At 37.1% G+C, this 11,029-nt stretch overlaps 1 non-coding gene across 1 annotated transcript; it reads right to left on the bottom strand.

Annotated features, from left to right (window-relative positions):
• Positions 1-537: 537 nt before the first annotated feature.
• LOC121077606 lies at positions 538-644 on the bottom strand. Its single transcript, XR_005824199.1, has one exon. It is a non-coding gene; the product is annotated as a U6 spliceosomal RNA (small nuclear RNA).
• Between the last annotated feature and the right edge of the window lie 10,385 nt (positions 645-11,029).

The following is an 11,029-nucleotide window of genomic DNA, read 5'->3' as shown; positions in this document are numbered from 1 at the left end:
GTTATAGGAAATAATGAGGGACTGGACATAGAATCACAGATTCATCTAGATTGGAAGAGACCTCCAAGATCCGCTAGTCCAACCTCTGACCTAACACTAAGTCCTCCACTAAACTATATCACTAAGCTCTGCATCTAAACATCTTTTCAACCACTTCCCTGGGCAGCCTATTCCAATGCCTAACAATCCTTTTGGTAAAGAAGTTCTTCCTAATATCCAACCTAAACCTCCCCTGGTGCAACTTTAGCTCATTCCCCCTCATCCTGTCACCAGGCACTTGGGAGAATAGACCAATTCCCACCTCGCTAAAGCCTCCTTTAAGGTACCTATAGAGAGCGATAAGGTTGCCCCTGAGCCTCCTCTTCTCCAGGCTGAACAATCCCAGCTCCCTCAGCTGCTCCTCGTAAGACTTGTTCTCTAGACCCCTCACCAGTTTTGTTGCCCTTCTCTGGACTTGCTCAAGCACCTCGATGTCCTTGTAGTGAGGGGCCCAAAACTGAACACAGTACTTGAGGTGCGGCCTCACCAGAGACGAAAAAAAATACGGAACACTTCACGAATTTGTGTGTCATCCTTGCGTAGTGGCCATGGTAATCCTGTCTGTATTGTTCCAATTTTAGTATATGTGCTGCCGAAGTGAGCATGATGAGCCAGCAGATTAATACTTGGCACCGAGCCTAGTGTCACTGCCAGGGGTTTGGGTTTTTTGACCTTGGGTCAATTTACATGAGACCAAGCCTGCTTACAACAGACGTGAATAGCTTTTTCCACCAGCATAAAAGGGGTTTAGGATGGGGGTTTGTTTCATTGATAGAGGTTTAAAGGAGGTATGAAGGGGGGTAGGGGTGGAACCGGGGTCACTAGAAAGGAACCTGAATGTAACATGCCAGTTCTTGTGGGTGAGGAATGTGCGAGCAAGACCTTGCAGTCTTGTATGTTGGTGAACGATGAGGATGACATAACATTTTTGCAGGAAGGACACAAGGGTTGGTGAGAGGTTGGTTACAATGGAAACACCTGAGTATTAGATACCGAATATCAAGAGGGTATTAGGGCTTTTCCCTCCCAGGAGGTGGCCCAGCTGAGGTGGATTTACACTAATGCACGCAGTATGCGTAACAAACATCTTTATCAACAACATAGACAACGAGACAATGGAGTTGAGTGCACCCTCAGCAAGTTTGCAGATGGCACCAAGCTGAGCGGTGCAGTTGATACAATAGAGGGAAGGGACGCCATCCAGAGGGACCTGGACAGGCTGGAGAAGTGGGCCCATGGGAACCTAATGAGGTTCAACAAGGCCAAGTGCAAGGTGTTGCACTTGGGCTGGGGCAAGCCCAGGTATTTATTAGAGTGGGAGAAGAAGAACTTGAGAGCAGCCCTGCGGAGAAGGACTTGGGGGTCCTGATGGACGAGAAGCTGGACATGAGCAGGCAGCGTGCGCTTGCAGCCCAGAAGGCCAACCGTGTCCTGGGCTGCATTAAAAAAGGGGTGGCCGGCAGGGAGAGGGAGGTGATTGTCGCCCTCTACTCTGCTCTTGTGAGACCCCACCTGGAATGCTGTGTGCAGGCGTGGGGCCCCCAGCACAAGAAGGATGTGGAGCTCTTGGAACGGGTCCAGAGGAGGGCCACTAAGATGATCAGAGGGCTGGAGCACCTCTCCTGTGGAGAAAGGTTGAGGGAACTGGGCTTGTTTAGCTTGGAGAAGAGAAGGCTCTGGGGAGACCTCACTGCGGCCTTCCAGTAGTTGAAGGGAGCATATAATCAGGAGGGGGAATGCCTGTTTACATGTGTTGATAGTGATAGGACAACGGGGAATGGTTTTAAACTAAGACAGAGGAGATTTAGGTTAGAAATTAGGAGAAAGTTTTTCACTCTGAGGGTGGTGAGGAGCTGGAACAGGTTGCCCAGAGAGGTTGTGGATGCCCCATCCCTGGAGGCATTCAAGGCCAGGCTGGATGCGGCTCTGGGCAGCCTGCTCTAGTGGTTGGCAACCCTGGGCAACCCCCAGAGCAGGGGGGTTGAAACCAGATGATCTTTAAGGTCCTTTTCAACCCAGGCCATTCTGTGATTGATTCTGTGAGTCTAAATACTGTATTGTAATGTCAGATGTGAATTCATAACCTACTTACCTTGTCTTTACAACATGTTATGAGTAATATATATTTTGGCATACATATATTAATCGTAAAAGGAAGCTTTTAGCATCTATTTAAGTACCTTTCAACAATTTTGTGGATTTTCCCTTATGTAGCCAGATGTTTTTTGGGGTGCATTTTCTCCGGATTTACAACCAGTTCAGTAAAGTTGTCAAGATCAGCAGTTCTGAAACAGCTGTCATTATAGTTATAATGGAATTTGCTGAAACATTCTCATATATCAGGTATAATAGTAATATGATTTGAAATTTTAATATTTTAAAGCAGTATATTATTAGGTCACACATTATTTAAACCACTAAAATTTACTGTATTCTTGCATTTCCTTCCACTACTATTTGGTTCCTGAATTGTATAGCTTCTGCTTGCAAGCAGAGCAAAGTCCTTGCTCTGCAACATTGTGAACTTGACTGTTTCTCCTTAGCATTCGGAGTTCACCAAAAGTCTTTATTCTGTTAAAAAAACCTTCAGAATCTCCATTTAAAGAAGGGAGAAAATAGTGACTGATTACAGAAACTATAATGTGTCGTGTTTTTGTTTTGTTTTTCAAAAAATGTCTCCAGCAAGAGAAAAGCCAATGATCTGACAATTTGGATTGGCGTATAATTATTCTATTTCTGGTTTTGCCCCAGATGTAGTTCATGACTTAAGAAAAATGCTTATTATTTTATTCAGGTAATACTTGTTGTGCCTTGACGTATGATTATTTTCTATGGTCAAACTATTCAGAAACTATTACTTATCAGGGGAAAAAAAAATAGAAGTACAAGGGGCTCCTGTAACTTGGTTTTCCATACTGAAAACGATGGTTAAACTTAGTTTCTGACGTTGAAACCTCATAGCAATGTATTAATTTCAAAGAGGTTTGGTTTGCTTCAACTTGTCCTGTTCTTCATACCTTTCTGCTCTATGTATGTCTCTTCATCTTTTAGAGATCTTTGAACATATCTTGACTTATTCCATGGTCTCAGTTTTTCCAGACTCCACATAACTGCAGAGAATCCCTGCCTGCTTGTCTGCTTTCCCACTCCTCAAGAATAAAGAAGCAATAAATATGGCTTTTTGGTCTTCAAATAGACTTTTGTACAAATTGAAATGTTTTCATGTTTGATTTTCTGATTTAAGATTGGCTTTATTTAAAGGCCTTTTTTCTACCCACCTTTGATAATACTGCTGCTGAAGATCAGCATGTGAATTTATGAAATGTCTTAATGATGGTGATGAGAATTAAAAATTAATATTTTAATGCATGGTATGAAATAATAAGGTACATTAATCGAAGACTTTCAAGAGATTAAGATGAAAACTCAATTCGAACCGTAAAATGTTTTTGAATAGTTCATATATGGCAAAAAAATTTATTACCAAGGTACACGTTTTGAGATGGAAACTGCTGTTTACAACTCAGCAAAGTATTCAGCAAAACTGGTACCATTTAAATGAAGTATTTATTGTATTGGTAGAATAAGATAAAAATTGGTAAACCGTTGTTGATACTTCAGTAGGTGCTGTGCTGTGATGAGATGAAGATAATTGAATAAATTTCATCTGTACTAGCAGTACTCTATATAACCACCATTTCATATTATATTTTAAGCGTATGTGTTCTGTGGATCCATTCAAGAAGCTAGGCAATGCACACATTTTCATCCAGCTGCTTTAGTGTTAGCAGTATTTTTGCCCGCTGTGAAGAATGTTAAGTCCAAGTAATTGTTCAACTGTAGACAAATTAGGCATAGATCCTAACAATTAAGAACTTTTTATTTTTCTCATCTCACTTCATAATGTAAAAATTCTTCCAAAAGAGATTAATGTTCAGTCTCGATAATGACCTTGAGGCCTTACTCATGCCAACAGCCCACCGTCTCCAAATCCTCTTCCCTCTTTAACAGAGAATGATGAGGTACCTCATTTCCTACTGCTATTTCAGTCACTGTGACTACACCTTGGTTCTTGATTATCCCGCTGCTGTGGATAGCCACACAGTTTCACAGGATGGGTTCAAAATTAGAGTCCCCATTAAGTGTATATGTTTCCAGACAGATGAATATGTTTCTTAGAATGTCCATTGAGCTATTGTTCTGTAAAAGATTGGTTTATCAAGGTTTATCTACTCTGGTTTCTTAAATCACCCATATTAAATTAAAAAAAAAAAAAAAAAAAAGTGGGCACAAATTATGACTGTAATTGATCTAATTATTATTTTACGTCTTTAATTAGCAGACAAGAAACAGAAACAGGGACACAACTGTAGTTTTTAAATTGCTAAATGGGATTATTACTATAATTCCTGATGAGGCAGGACTTAAATACTTTTGGACTGTATGTAGTATTACTACTATTCTGACTGTAGCTTTTGACTTAATACTAGTACAGAATGCTTTATGGTTCCAAAGCAATCTTTCTCTGAATAATAAATCACTGCTCTTTTAGTGCCAGCTCTGACCTTTTGTGATTGAAATTGTAACACATCATCATAAAATAATGTCAATGTGAGAGAATCATCACCATGAAGAGTGATTCTACACATGGATCCTTAAAGAGTTAGGTGGCTCTGATCATAATTACTCTTCAGTTACAAAAGGGTAACACTAGCCCAACAAACTGTTAAAACAAAACAAAAACAAACAAACAAAAAAAAAAGCAATACACTGCTCTAGAATAAAACAGTACTTTAAAGAGTTCAACTTCTGGAAATTTTTCAGAAATCAAAGTTGGTGAGCACATGCAGTGGTGAGCATTCTCAAAGGTAAAGCCAGGAGCTTCTCTACAAAGACAGTCTGCTGTCACTAATATTAGTCTATATGAATATTTAAATTACTTTCTTGAATATTGAATGGACATTCTTTAAAGATATTGGTGGTTTTCAGATCAGACTGCTCTGAAAGCTCTCCACTGCTTTACTCACGTCTAATTTATATGTTAAAAAAAAAAAAAGTGTTCTGGAAAAAATAATTGATTTCATTTTCCCCTCATTTCTATCTGCAAAACTTTTAGATTTGCACATACCTCTATTTGCAACCATCTATTTTTAGATTTGCACATACCTCATTTTGAACAGGTGCAAGGTTGAACAGGAAGAAGTTCTTTGGAGAGGTTTTTTTGACATGCAATAGTTTGTTCTGTTCTTCATGTAGTCAGTTGACTTATGGCTTTTCTACAAATTAGTGAAAGTGTACTTGTTCCATTTTATTACAAATTCCAGATAATTAAAGTAGTTGTCCTTGAAGGGGAAAAAAGAAAAGAAAAAGTCAAATCTGTACATATCTGTGTCAGATTCCTCAAACTTGTTCTATTACGTTTCCATTTGCACTTCCACTAGTGTGTGCATACACATATACATAGGCATATTATATATAGTATGGAGAGCGAGAGAAATAGAATATGAATCTCTGAGAGGTGTATGAACCCCATGGAAGCTAGAGTGTTATTTTCTCAAGCAAAAATACTGTAATATTTCTACCTTCTGTCCATATGTGTTTACTTACTAGTAATTTTTGGCATTTAAAACACATTCAGTTGATTCTCTCTGAAATTTCATAGCACCATATTGCACAAATTTATATATGTGATCTGTATAAAAGAAATTTATGACTAATAGAACTTGTATATATGAGTTATGAAAAGAAGTACAGTGAAATTTTTCCTTTTTCCCCCATTCTCTCATGTCATCCTTTTACTTAACCTTTTTTATTTAATCCCACTTTAGTCATAATTGCATGTTCTCTACTCCATTCATTTAGCATCATTCAATTTTTGTACGATCTTAATATATTGCACCATTGGAAGGTAATCTTACAAAAGTCTCAAATGTTATCCATGCTTCTTCTACTTGCGTTATAACACAAGAATGAAAATTTTCACCAAGGAAACGGTAGACTTTAGAGACAATTTATTCTTTTAAATCAGACCAAAGTTTAATTTAGATTAAAATCCTGGAAGACATAATTCCTCGCAAAGTCAGTAACGTTCTCCTCATTACCTGGTAATGATAGTCTAATTCTATCAAAAGGAAATTTTAATAATACAGCTGCATGTCTGAAACTTCACAATTTAGAATGAAGATGACACTATCCAAAAGCTTAAGAAAACACATTAGCTGAAGCTAGAATAAATCACCAATGAAGAAAATTGTCATTTTCTCAGCTAATATTTCACAATTCTAGCCTCATCCCAATAAAGCTTTTACATTTTTAGGTAGTGGCATATAAGTAATCAGAATGTCCAATCCCACAGAAAGGGCGGAAGAGGTCACATTTAGAAGCTTCTAATTTTTTTCCTTGTTTTCTTTTTATCTGTCAAGTATAATTCTTTTTTATGTTGTTGTTTTGTTTTGTTTTTCCAGTGTAACTTTCCCATATTAATTATTACCATATTAAATTTTGTGTTACTGAGACAAGAAGTGCTGACTCCTGGAGACGGAGCGCACATGCAAAATTTGCATACTGTCCAAAGCAATGTGTCTTGCAGCTTACCGCAATCAGTTGGTGACTTCTGATTAAACTACGTAAATGTGATCTCGGTTCACCTTCTACTGCACAGTAGTCATCAGTGGCAACAGTTTATAAGAGCTTTTCTGTGAATTCAAAATCAAATTATGTACTGAATGATGGGCAAAATCGCTGACAATCTTTACAAGTTTTGCTGCATTCCCTTGCCAAGTATGAAGATGTCAAAAGTCAGATTGTACTGTAGTGATGAAATGTGATTATAGTGAGCACTGCTCAAATCAACATTTTTATACAACTTCAGGAGGATGTGAACCTGCTGCATTGTAACACCGACATAAAAGAATCACATCAAATAACAGAAGTGTCGAGATACACAGATGACAAAAGGCCAGTACTGTAACATTTCTGGAGAATAATTATGTAAAACCACCATAGTTATAAATGCAGGTGTTGAAAAACGTACTAAGAGGGTGTGTTTTTTTCTGCTTGAAATATGGGAATACTTAACAATGGAATCCAAAATTTAGTCTTGTGAATTTACAGCTCAAAGATAACTGGATTTCAAAATGTTTATTTTGCGTTTCTGTGTATTAACTTATGCTATTAACTGCATTCACAGGGCAAAAAAATTTCAGCCTTACTAAAAAAAAAAAAAAAAAAATTGTCACTGTCCTTTAAATTTTAAATCACTCTTAGAAAAACAGGGAAATCTATTAAACCTTTCAGCTTAAGACTATAGATAATCAGGATTTTTTTCTTTTCTCTCAAAGAGTGGTCAGGCACTGGAATGGGCTGCCCAGGGAGGTGGTGGAGTCACTGTCCCTGGCGGTGTTCAAGAAGCGCCTGGACAAGGTGCTATGAGTCATGATTTAATAGCTTAGTGGGTAGTATTGGTGACAGGAGAATGGTTGGACTAGATGATCTTGTAGGTCATTTCCAACCTTGTGTTTCTAAGATTCTGTGAAAGTAGTGTATGTTTTTTAACATTTTCCCTTTTATTATTATTTCACGTTTCTTAAAAGCAAAATATAGCAAGGAAGTTCCTGTTCCTATATGCTTTTTGATTGTTCTTCCATACACTGAGTTAATATGAAAACGGCTGAAAGTTAACATTTCATTTAACATCCTTTTAGTAAAGAAAATAAATTTTGTGATTCATTTTACAGGCCCTTAATAGTGTTACATACATTGGCTATAGTTCAGAGTCAGATCTGAGTTTTCTTCGAAACCACGGAAATTTATCCTTAGAATTTAACCCATTATAAGTACTGATATTCATCCTAAGGCCTGAGTTTTCATCTTAATTTCATCTGATGCCTTGCTAGCAAAGTTAAATGTAAAAGCCTACCAAGTCATTTGATATTTTCCTTAAGGAGTTATTCTGACCATATCAGCCTAAACTACGTTTTTGTTTGTTTGTTTGTTTTTTCCATTAATGTGGTCTTTATCCACCTCCACCCCCTGTGTGATTTAAACAAGACACAGCTGAAGGAACTTTTAAAGTTACTATACAAGGAGATCTATTTCTTCACAAAGACAAATCCCATATAGTTTGGACACTGTTGGCAGACAGTGCAAGTTCCTAGAATATTCATTTTAGTTAACCAAAGCTAATTAACAAAGGTAGTTAACAAATCATTTATAGGCTAAAATATCAAGCTATGGAAATAATTTGTTGTATGATCCCAAGTAGCAAGAAATAAATTAAGCTAATTCAAACAGTGACCTGGGAAGAGGCTCAGTTCTCAATCTCACCGTGAATCACAGAATCACAGAACGGTTAAGTTTGAAAGGGACCTCTGGATGTCATCCGCTCCAGCTGCCCTGCTCAAGCAGGTTGCTCAGGACCATGTCCAGACAGCTTGTAAATATCTCCAAGGAGGCAGGCTGCATGATCCCTTTGCGCATCCTGTTTCACTGCTCAGTCACCTCATAGTGAGAAAGTGTTTCCTGATGGTCAGATGAAACCTCCCATGTTTCAGTTTGTCTCTTGTCCTGTCACTGGGCACCACTTAAAAGAGCCTGGCTTCATCGTCTGTACCTTCATTCAGGTGTTTATATTCATTGATAAGATCTGCCTCTGAGCCTTCTCTCCTGTGAGGGAAGGCCAAAAGAGCTGGGAGTCTTCAGCAGAAAGAAGAGATGCGTCAGTCCCTTGATAATCTTTGTGGCCCTCTGTGTGGTACGGGGGAGCCCAGAACTGGACGCGGTACTCCAGGTGTAGCCTCACCAGTGCTGAGGGAGGAAAGTTGTGCTTTCCATTTCTCAAGCAAAAGAGAACTAACATGTTAATAACTTAAAAACTGTGACTTATTTAAAACTGTGGAAGTGAAATTAGGATTGGGCTATTTTTTTTCTGGTAAAACTGGGACATATTTTTTCCACAGTGTTATAGGTATCTGAGACAGTTGGAATAAGTAGTGTTAACCAAGGGGACAGTAGAGATGATGATCACGGGGAAAGTAATCACAGAGATTTCCAAACATCCTTGATTAGTAGAGGGCAAATACGTTTTAAAGGACATAAATCTAAGAGGAAATTGGTGTGAAATGGAAATCTGCCTTAGTAGCAATAGGTTTGGAAAATCAACTTTGGATTTATTATAGTTAAAAACCCTAAGGCTGTCTGCCTAACACACATATGATATGAAGAAACTTAACAGATGTTTTACTAAGGGACTAGAATATAAATCAGTTAGGAGCATTAATCTGTGCAGAGCTCAGTTTAGTAATTTCTGAAGAAAAACTTCTGAATTAGAGGAGCTAAACAAGTATGATTTCCTACTCGTCCCACTGTGAATTACTTAAGGTTTTGTACTATAAACACTTTAGGGAGCAAGCTATCTTCACTAACATCAAATTGGTGTGTGGATAGCATTGATTCAGCACATTCTTACTGGATACAACTGCATTTTTGTAAACATCTCTTGTACTTTCTCCATGATTTGTTTGGCCAACTGTTTTGTTGTTGTTTTTTGTTGGTTTTTTTTGTTGTTGTTGTTTTTTGTGTTGTGGTTTTTTTTTTCTTTTCTATGAATAGGAAAAACAGAAAATATTTCATTTTAAAGCAATTAATGGCATCAGTAATGGTTACTCTTCAGTGCTTACTAAACCATTATGTTCACAATGCCACAAGTGAAATTTGGCAGGTTTGCAATTAAATATTAACCATCCTAAATACTCTGCTTCATAAAATTATAGTAGAACTATGAAAATACTATGAAAAAGCAGCAATGCATTTTTTGTCTCTCACACCTCAGCCCGGAATCCTACCTGTTCCCCATGTACACTGTGATTCCTTCTCTGACTATATACTTCCAACAAAGCAATTATAAGAATCACTCTGTCCTCAGCACTTAGAATCCAGATGTATTACCAGAATTTGCAGTTGCATCTGTTATATTTTGAGGCCTGATATTACTTTTAGTATCATCTCCAAGTGACTTTACTGCTCTTTTCATCCACAGTTGGGAACAGAAGATTATTCATCATCAGTTCAATGTCTCTTCCTTTTAATTCAGATTAGCTTATCTTTCTTAAATTGGCCTTGTAAACTAGTTTATAAATAGCAATGTTTGTGTTTTTATATTGCTGTCAGAGATGTATGTTAATTCCAGAAAATGAATAGTTTTTGTGTAATGATTTTTTTTTTTTTAATTTTATATTTAGAAAATGTTTGGATGAGAAAAATCAGTAGCAGATATTTCTGGGTTTTAGTTTTTTTTTGTTTGTTTTTATTTGTTTTGAATTGCGTATTGAGTGCGGTATGCTGGACAAAATTCAGAATTATTCACTGAATCATTCTGAGGTGTAGTAACAGTAGAAATGGGAGATTAATGGATAAAATAATATACATTATACACTTTTGCTTAAGGGTGCAATGACATGAAGAAAGGTTAAGATGGAAGAATCTAAATGAAAATGCATAAGTTCTGCCGCTTCCTGGTAAAGAATGCCAACAGAATGATAAAAGCTTTCTTTCTGTAAGGATCATGTGTATTTCTATCCTGTCTAAAATGCGTTTTTCAATTTTACTTGAATACTAATTTTTTTCTATAGTTTACATTTAGGAAGAGCCCTTACAATGAAAAAAAAAAAATTTTTTTTTCCCACCTCTCTTGAGATTAGAATTGGAATCTCTTACTTTGGCTCTTTCTATTTCTTTTCTTTGTTGTTGTTTTTGTTTGTTTGTGTTTAGTATGTTGGTCTTAGATGTTAAGTTGTTGGTCATAATATGTTAAGCTTAGATTTAATATTCTTTGGAGCAAGAACAAAAATTCAGACATCCCATGTCCACAGCTGGTTGGCAGTTCTTTTCTTCATCATATTGGATAAATTATAATATCAGCATACCTGGCCTATAGATATTTTTTACTGATGACTAAACTGTTCTCATTTGTTCGGTTTGTAGAAAGGTGTCT

The sequence above is a fragment of the Cygnus olor genome, chromosome 13 (genome assembly GCF_009769625.2).
Source record: "Cygnus olor isolate bCygOlo1 chromosome 13, bCygOlo1.pri.v2, whole genome shotgun sequence".
Classification (NCBI taxonomy): domain Eukaryota; kingdom Metazoa; phylum Chordata; class Aves; order Anseriformes; family Anatidae; genus Cygnus; species Cygnus olor.
The sequence above is the reverse complement of the archived record's forward strand: the minus strand, read 5'-3'. Positions and strand labels throughout refer to the sequence as shown.